Source organism: Babylonia areolata, chromosome 6 (assembly GCF_041734735.1).
Source record: "Babylonia areolata isolate BAREFJ2019XMU chromosome 6, ASM4173473v1, whole genome shotgun sequence".
NCBI classification, from domain to species: domain Eukaryota; kingdom Metazoa; phylum Mollusca; class Gastropoda; order Neogastropoda; family Buccinidae; genus Babylonia; species Babylonia areolata.
In genome coordinates, this window is record NC_134881.1 from 36,831,142 (window position 1) to 36,841,181 (window position 10,040).

General features: G+C 41.1%; 1 long non-coding RNA gene across 1 annotated transcript; it reads left to right on the top strand.

The window, feature by feature from the left end:
- Positions 1 to 1,842: 1,842 nt before the first annotated feature.
- Positions 1,843 to 9,782, top strand: LOC143283391 (uncharacterized). The gene is made up of 3 exons (XR_013055397.1): positions 1,843 to 2,741; positions 8,885 to 8,987; positions 9,604 to 9,782. It is a non-coding gene; the product is annotated as an uncharacterized LOC143283391 (long non-coding RNA).
- Positions 9,783 to 10,040: the final 258 nt, after the last annotated feature.

Sequence of the window (10,040 nt, forward strand, 5' to 3'; positions counted from 1 at the left end):
AATGGGTGGGCGGCGGTGTTGTGTAGCGACGCGCTCTCCCTGGGGAAAGCAGCCCGAATTTCACACACAGAGAAATCTGTTGTGATAAAAAGAAATACAAAATACAACCTCTCTTTTTCACTTCTTCAAAACCCTGCATTCAGCTCTTTCAAACTGACCTCTTTTTTTTTTTTTTTTTTTTCAAGAATAGCCCCCCCCCCCCCCCCCCCCCCCCCCCCCCCCCCATACCCTCCCTTTTTCCGTCCATCGTTTCCCCAGCCTTCTATTGTCGTGTCTTGTCCGTAATCCAGTGCTAATCCCTATACAGGGCATCAATCCACAATACGGGGGTGCGGTCTAGGAGACTGATGTTTGTGTGCGACCGTTAAGCCCCCTAGGTCAGCAAGGTGTTATCTTTTCCTCCCGTTGGTTCAACGTCATGCATGCACGCGAAAGTTGAGTGCGAGAGCTAGGCCCCTACTTCATTTCTTCTTCCTCTTCAGCGGCCACAGTTATCATTGTGATTATTCTATCATTTAAAAAGGGGGAATCTGACTTAGGAAAAAAAAAAGAAAAGAAAGAAGAAGCCTAGCCACGAGCGTTAGCCCCCCCCCCCTTTCATCCAGGGGAGCCCGGGCCCCGGAAATAAAGTGCTGCCCTATTGAAGTTTGGAGGCCCTTGACACGAAAGTGTCCATGGTCTTGGCCTCCACTACATTATCAGGTAGACTGTTCCATTCCTGATGGTCCTTGGTGGGAACGAAAACTGTTGGTACTGATCGTAACTCCTTGGTACTTGACGCTGGTGACGGTTTCGAGTATGCCCGTGCAGTTCATAGTCGTGAGTCGGGACTCTTCTGTTGCGGGTCACTGGTAAATGCATATTTAAGAAACTCTGTAAACACTCATTTAGAATGCACATACACTTTCATAAGTACTTATTGCTCATCTGTTTACCACAACAAACTAACAACTTCCACATAGCATGGGGCCAACACAATATGACCATATTCCACTTTTGATCTAAGTAAAGCATTTACGCGTTTCAAAACACATATCAATCTAAATAGAAGATTTGTTCTCTTTAATATCCATATCAAACTAGGTTGGCAATAAAGCATGCATGAAATTCATATATGATGGATCAAAAGATAGTTTTATATCAAAAAATTATCAGTTTCTCTCTCCATTGACATGTCTTTGGACGCTTCGTTGTGGTATTTGTAAAACACAGAAAAGGCGGCTGCCAAGTTACTGATTGGAAAAACTGGCCACTTAATACTCACTGCATGATCTGATACATAAAGTAGTGTAACCTACAAACGAAGCAGCTACACAAAGCAGTATGACCTGTATTCCACTGATTTTGTCTGTGTCTTGCGTCTGTAGGGAGCACTTCCCAGCAAGATGGTGAGGTCTCCCTGTAGATGGAACTGATCCTCCTCGGAAGTGGTCGTGTTGTACACGGTTGTGTCATCCTCTTAAAATTTAACATTACATGAATAGTAATGCTAATTTCTAACCAGGGAAATTTCAAAATGTTGCTTGTGCTCACTGTGGTGTTGCTGGAGTTAGCGTAAATCGGGGAAAATTCAAAAGTAATGATTTTCTAAGCCTCTCGGAAAATGAAGCTTTAGATTCGGTGTATACTGAAATAACCATGAATTTTTGTTGTCAGTTTTGTGTGCTCAAACGTGATGCTGTTGACTGTTGATGACTTTTGAGAAAACATCAGTTATCAAAATGAACAATGGCATGCAGACAGCTAACAGGCAAGGGGGGGTGGGGGTGGGGAGCCAGCAAGAATTGCTCTCTCTCACACACACACACACACACACACACACACACACACACACATAACAAAGGTAATGTATGATAAGAAAAATTGCATCTTTTAATGAAACTCATGAAAAACCACCATCAATTGGAACTCGAAACACCCCACAACACTTTCATCAACAATGTGACAGTTACATCATGCCATACCATCTGTTTACAGCAACACACAAACTGAACAACCTTCCAACAATACACCATGGCAAACACACCGTGACACTTTTCATAAATATACAAGACCAAGCTGTCTGCCAGTTTTAAAAGTGACACCACACATTTTCGCGTGTACAAATCAACACGCCCATATCTCCCACACTGGGCGACAAAAGAATGATTCAGTTTTCTCTGTTGAAACCAGTATGAAAAGACTGAGGTGTGGGCAGATAAAGCATGGCCATGAAACCCTGTACAACTGAATAGAGGGTGGGAATCAAACGCATGAAAGTCTTATATCACACAAAGAGTTCAGTTTCACTCCTCTCCAATTACATGTCTTTGGAGCGCTTCGTTCGTATGCTTGTAGACACCCATGAAAACCGAGTACGGCTGCCTTAAGTTAATGATTGGGTTAAAAATGGTCCAACACATAAAAGCTCACTGGCAGATCTAGATACAAATAAACACAGAAGATGTAAACTACAAACACAGAAGAAACAGCAAACACAAAAGGAAAAGTAATAAACCTGTATTCAACTGCTTTGTTCTGTGGTCCAATGGAAAATCTTGTTATTACAACAACAACAAAAAAAAAAAAAAAAAAATCAAACAAACAAGGAAGCCATGTGTTTACAGTGTGAACACAATGGATCACAGCGAACAGGATGTTCGGGGTAAAGTTGTGCTTACAAGTCAGATTTCGTGGACCCACGCAAGTGAACGAAACGCCATTGTCATGTTTCTTGTGACTACAAAACGGATGAAGTTCAAGTAAGTTCTCTTCGTTCAGGAGAAGATGAGTGAACACTAATTTGCAAGTGAAAAAGACCCCAGTATGGCAAACACATCGTTATATATATATATATATCACTGTTATCATCAGTTATGGTCGTATCACTCTCACTCTATTGTCAACATAGTTCTGCTTGATTTTAAAAACATTGTATGATTGTGATCACAGTAATGATAGTCTTGCTTGATTTTCAACGCATTTGTGATTTTAAGTAATGGCAGCCCTGCTTGATTTTCATCACAATGTGATCATGAGCTATGATAGTCTTGCTTGATTTTAAAAGTCCTGCTCAATATTCACACAATGATTATAAGTTGTGATAGTCCTGCTCAATTTTCCACATACTGTGATTATGAATGTCTGATTTTCAACAGAAATATATAAATAATACAATTTACTGGAGCTGTCCTCTACTTCAAACACAATGTGATTACGAGTTACAAAAGTCTATTTGTCAGACAAAGTGATTACAAGTAACTGTAATCTAATTTTCAACATAATGTGATAGCTAATTACTCAGTGGGCTTGCTCTGTTTTTACACACGGTGATAATGAATTACTTCAATATGATTCTAGGTCAGTGTGTACTGTGTTTACCGGTCACAGCAGTCTTTGTCAACACAATGTGATTTTGAGTTACTGTTCATGTGATTTTCAAAATACAAGTTCTATACTGTGATTATGAATGGGCTGATGTTGCACAACGTCATTTTCACGGCCATTATTGTGATTACCAGTTACCACAGAATCACTCTCTTTCAACCATTTGCGATGACTAGTTTCTGTATTATTACTCCATTTTCAACACAAAACGCAGCATGCATGTCATAATTTCACTCCCAGGAATAATGCTGTAAAAGAACCATTGTAATTCACCACACGCTTCATCATGATCAAATGAATTGACGTGTGTGGAATATTAAACAAGCCCCGTTACTCTCTGAAATTAAGGCCAGACAAAGGCACACAACTTAAAGCCACTGCTGCTTTGTGCTTCTCACTACGGGGGATATTAGAATCACGAATTCAGTCATGTGTTGGTATGATAGCACTATTAACATGACTAAAACTGCCCTTACAAATTTTAGTTTAAAAAAAAAAGAAAGAACAAGAAAACAGAGGCAGAAAAAAACACACACAAACTCACCACCATCATAATAAATAAAACTGAACTCAACGCCGTATTTCTCACGAGCATCTTCAACCATTTCATTCCCCAACAAGAATGATCTTGAAATACCCTTTTCTTTTTGTATCATCCTCCAATCAAAGACGTGCTCTTCTCTTCCTTTCTGTGTGCCACGTCATTTTCTCCTTATTGACTCACTTGTGTAAACAAAGTGAGTCTATGTTTTAATCCGGTGTTCGGTTGTCTCTGTGTGTGTGTGTCTGTGTGTCCGTGGTAAACTTTAACATTGCCATTTTCTCTGCAAATACTTTGTCAGTTGACACCAAATTAGGCATAAAAATTGGAAAAATTCAGTTCTTTCCAGTCATCTTGTTCTTTCTTCATCTCCTCATTCTCAATGATATTATAAGTTCAATATTTCTCTTTTCTTTTTGTTTGTGTGTTTTTTTCTTTACAAATTGTTATGATTTGAGTATGTATTTATCTGTTTTTGTGTTATATATATATACATATATATAAAGATCTTTGGAGTCATCACAGTGCAGAGAAAGAGCAGCCTGACCAAGTTATACGCCTGCTTCACAGAAGAAATTTATGGCGCCACTTTCTGCATAATTTCAAATTTCAGACACACCTGTCGCATTTGGCATATTCTCTTGCATATTTTCACGACTTAAAAAAATAACTTAAGGGATAGGGGTGGGCGGGGGGTAATTTCCTATTCTAGTAATTCTAGCAATTTTTCGTGTACGGTTGAAGCAGTGTTATCATTAGCAGACGTCGTGATCAGTTTCCTACAATTTTTCATTCTATTTTGAGGGCCAAAAACTTCTCTTTTTTTGGGGGGGGGGAGTGGGGGTGGCCTCGGTTGCATGCAGATTATGGAGCACCACAATGTTTGTTTTGTGCTTTCACACGCCTTATTCATTGGGGGAAAAAAAAACTCACCCCCCCCAAAAAAAAAACAACAACAACAACAACAAAAAAACACAAAAAACCCCACAAAAAACAACAACAACAACAACAACAAACAAACAAACAAAAAACTCTTAATCATAATGTGTACAGTTTACGTAAATATGACCTGGCCTATACTGTTTGCACACACGGCACCGGTAAATGACTAACAAAACTGATAAATTATTTGATAGTGAAAGAGAGAGAGAGACTGATGAACAGACAGTACTCAATTACCACCACCTAATAAAAGATATCCTTTTCAATATCTCCCCAAACAACAACCGCCCACTACCATTCTCACCCCCACAGGAAAAAAAAAAAAAGAAGAAGTTAATATCACATGACTTTAAATTCAACAGCTAAAAAACAAACAAACCGGGAAGCGCATTATCATTCACCACCACCATGGTCGTCATGACAGACCTATTTCACCACACGTGAGACAACTTGATCTGCTGAAGGACATTAAAGCTTATCAGCAAGCGGATACATTGTATAGGGGCAGGAAGGAAAACACGATCCTTCACCGTCACACACACACACACAGTCATGTCACACATATGACACATGACTGTGTGTGTGTGTGTCTTTCTAAAACTGAACACAGATCATCTCCTTCGGCCTTCCCAGTGCTATGACAGCTGGGTTGTTCCCATTGTGGTGCAGTTTGCGTCAGACACAGGATGTAGAGGGTATGTCGTGGGGGTGGGGCTGACATGCTGTGTACGCTCCATTAGTAATAAATAGGGCGTGCATGGGTGAGGTTCAAGTGAAAAAAAGTCAGAGGGAAAAGCCCCATTAGCTAAATGTGTGGGCTTTGTTGTTGTTGTTTATATATATATATATAATTTTTTATTAAAAAATTTTTTTTTAGTGTGTGTGGGGTGGGAGGAGGGTGGGAGGTGGTTGTCTCATGATCATGACTGTATCGGTGTATGTGTGTCAGTGTGCGTGTTTGCGATTCATAGACTGTAGCTTAATTAGCCACTGTGCGTCTCTGTGCGCGCGCGCGTGTATGTGTGAGAGAGAGAGAGAGAGAGAGAGAGAGACAGACAGACAGACAGAGAATGGATGAATCTTTTTCCAACGGTGGATCGAGATATTAGCACACTGGCCATCATACATATCTGCCATTGTTCTAAGAGGCATACAAACATATGCACATATAAATGTTTTTCTCAATACATGTATCCATGTACACAGACAGACAGAGAGAGAGAGAGAGAGAGAGAGAGAGAGAGAGTGAATACAAGCGTGAGTGTGTGTACACATGTGTTTACGTGCGCACAGTGTATGTGTGTCTGAGAAAGAGAGACAGGTTAAAAAAAACCCAAACAACAACAAAAAACAAAAACAAAAACAACAACAAAAAACACCTGTTAACACGCACAGGGATTATGGGATCTTTACCATGCGTATTTATCTTTTGCATATGAATTCACACACTGGGGATTAAAGCACAAGCAGGTCTGAACACATGTTGACCTGGGAGATCAAAACAACCTCTACCCTTTTATCTATCAGGCGCCAGTACCCGGATCAAACCCAAGGCCCTCAGACCGAAAAATGAATGTTCTGACCATTTGACTGCCACACCCGGCTAGAAAGTCTTCCATGACCAAAGACCACATGTCTGTGACTGATTTGGAATGAAAGATCAAAATATGATTTAAGAATTGAAAAAAAAAAAGGATCATTTGCTCTTTCTCTCAAAATGAATTTGCCCCACTTTCATGAAAGCATGTTGATTGTGATCTTATGTCACTGTGAACGCTGATGTTTTTGACTTTTGCAAAATTCACGACTCCCCTTTTAATGCCAAAGTCATTTAATTAACACTAATTTTCTTTATTGTACTTCTATTTCCTTAAAATATTCATCCTTGGTTCTATTATCCATCTACCATGTTTCTAGCAATTCACCACACAACCCACCCTCCGCTCATGCCTTCCTAATTCATTTAAAAGTTACATTCAAACGTGAAAAATAATACTTTAACTAAAGATGTCTACGAACACCAGCACGTGTGACTGGCCATTTAAGAAAAGTCTTCCTCCTCTCAATCTCTTTCGCGTACATAAGCACAGACACACGTATACACAGGCAACGACAGACGCACACTCAAAAAGGTGGTGTGAACAGATATAACTCATTCCTCCCTCAACCATATGAATGACCTTTTTCTTCTTCTCTTTTTTTCTCCTAATAATTACACATATATATACATAAGGTATCATGTATATATGTGTATGTGTGTGTGCGTGTGTGTGTGTGTGTGATAATTTAAGTCTCACAAAAGATGTGAATGGGACAACGATGTCAACAGCTCTTCAGGGTAGTCGACGTGTGAATGAAGCTGAATGGTAAGTTTATTCATGGGGACAACACTCAGTGGAAAATTCTGGGTTTATGTATGCGTTCGTGTGTGCGTCATTGCGCGTCTGTGTTCATGTGTGTATGTGTATGTGCGTGTGTGCAGTCTTGTGTGCTTTGTGTCTGACTGAAGATTTATTGTACAGCGCTTTGTGAGGTTGGAATGCACTATATGAATATAATATTATGTTAATGATCTTCTATCAAAACATTTATAAAAACACACTGCGGATGAATGGGGATGAATATGTCCCGAAATGGGTGCCGAGTGCACTGAAAAGTGTGTGTGTGTGTGTGTGTGTGAAATATTAGACGCCAAAATGGGTGCTGAGCGCATGGAAGATCCTTCATAGAACAGTTATTGTGGGAGAGGGGGAGCGGGTTTGGAAGCCAGGATAAAGTCACTGGACAGAAAAGCTCGGAAAACAGTGTGTGTGTGTGTGTGTGTGTGTTGGGGAGGTATGTGTGTGTGTGTTGGGGAGGTGTATGTGTGTGTGTGTGTGTGTGTGGTGGGGAGGTGTGTGTGTGTGTGTGTGTGTGGTGGTATGTGTGTGTGTGTGTGTGTGTGGTGGGGAAGTGGTATGTGTGTGTGTGTGGTGGGGAGGTGTGTGTGTGTGTGTGTGTGTGTGGTGGGGAGGTGTGTGTGTGCGTGTGTGTGTGTGGTGTGGTGGTATGTGTGTGTGTGTGTGTTGGGGAGTTGTGTGTGTGTGTGTGTGTGTGCGTGTGTGGTGGGGAGGTGGTATGTGTGTGTGTGTGTGGTGGGGAGGTGTGTGTGTGTGTGTGTGTGGTGGGGAGGTGTGTGTGTGTGTGTGTGTGTGTGTGTGAGGATGGTGGTGGTCAGCCAGGATCCCGGGCCAGTGGACAGGAAGGCTGGGAGAAAATGGTGCGAGTGGTGGTGGGGGTGAGCAGGGGATGAGCCAGACTTAAGGGTTACTAAACAGGAAGAAAATGGTGTTTGTAGAGATGGTGGATGGGTGTGGGTGGGGTGAGTACACCAGGATTAAGAGTCAATGGACATGAAGGCTGGGAGAACATGGTGTGTGTGTGTATCTGTTTGTGTGTGTGGCGGCTGCACTGAGCTTTCATGCATGTGGCTCTTTTAAGTTTTCCATAGTAGGAACACAGCATCATTCTTTGTTTTTCTACCATCACTGAAACAATACCATGTGCATTTCTCATATTAGCACCTGAAAAATCAAATAAACAAATAAAATTAATTAAAAAGTCATTATTCAATCCAGCACCCTGTTTATTTTGTTTTCCAATTTAAACAGACACAATCCACATCCCAACCTTTTAGTTTTCATCTCCCCTAATCTCCCCCCCCCCCTCCCATCTACCCCCCACCCCCAAACGCCCAACAACCTTCCCGAACATTTCTACACATTTGTAACAACAATGGTCATATTAACTTTACAAACATTATAAAGCCAACCAATAAAATATCACATTACTTTCATTATTGATAAAATAATCTGCTCAGGAAGAATACACCTGTTGTAGCTCACCCACGATGAATAAAAGATGGAAGAAAAAAAAATCACAGATCAGCAAAAAGGGCATGTATGAGTAAGATGAACTGAACCCTGAAACATATTTCTCTTCAAAATGGCAAGAAAAAATTGTTAATCCAGGGAAAAATGGCTGCATCATTTCCAGAATACGGTGGTTCTGACCATGAACATGAGGAGACCAGTCCAACACCCTCACATAAGCAGACGATCAGACATGCCATTTTATAATGCATTAACACAATGCATGGGTAAGAGGGTAGTGAAACAATATTTTTTCTATTTGTGTGTGTATGTGTGTGTGCATGCATGCATGCATGTGCATGTCTGTGTGCACTCGCATGTGTGTCGGATCATGAGTATTTCAGTTTCAGTTTCAGCACCAGCTGAATGTGTTTATGCCCAGTCCAGAAGAATTTCAATCAATGCATATGTATAGCAAAATATTGTCAGGAACCTCACATTTGGGTGTTTTGTTGCCAGTTCTTGTTTCAAACAGTTCCTTTGCAAATAACAAAAATGTGCAAAGGGGTGATGATTTGTGTGTGTGTGTGTGTGTTTGTGTGTGTGTGTGTGTGTGTATGTGTGTGTGTGTGTGTGTGTGTAGGAGAGTGCAGCATTAGGTAAAAAAAAAAAAAAAAAGAAGTGAAAAATAACTTTTGTTTCATGACCTCATTCTTACCCTTCTCCAAATCCAAAGCTAAAAGAAAAACCAAAACAGAACATAAAACAACATCCCCACCCCCACCCCACACACACCCACACAAATGAAAAGAAAAATGCACACCCCTTTTCTCAACATGGTGACTAGCTTAACAGGAAAGACACAAACATAAACCACAGCGATTTCTGATTTCCTACACACAGGAACCGTCATCAAGAAGGAAGAACGGTCCAGTCTCGCGAAACAGTGAACAGACCACAGCCTATGCAAGGCGCAGGGACAAGAGGAATAATCCAGGAAGAGAACCTTGTCAACTTCCTTTTTGGGTTCTGTTTGGAGGGGTGGTGGGCCTGGGAGTTTGGGGGGTGGGGGGTAGTGGTATGTGGGGGTGGGGGGTGGAGAGGGGGAGTGGACAGAGAGAGGAAGGAGGGAGAATGTAGAGGTGGGTATAGCAGGCCACAGAGAGAGAGTGAGAAAGAGAGTGAGTGAGTGACAGAGTGGAGACAGAGAGCATGAGATTTGATATAATGAAAAAGAAACTTGAGCCGTGTACAGTATATTCAAAACATCCCAACAGATCCCTGTTGTGGGAATAAAAGTGTGAGGATGACTGTGGGCAGACGAGTTTCTCTTGGTTGAA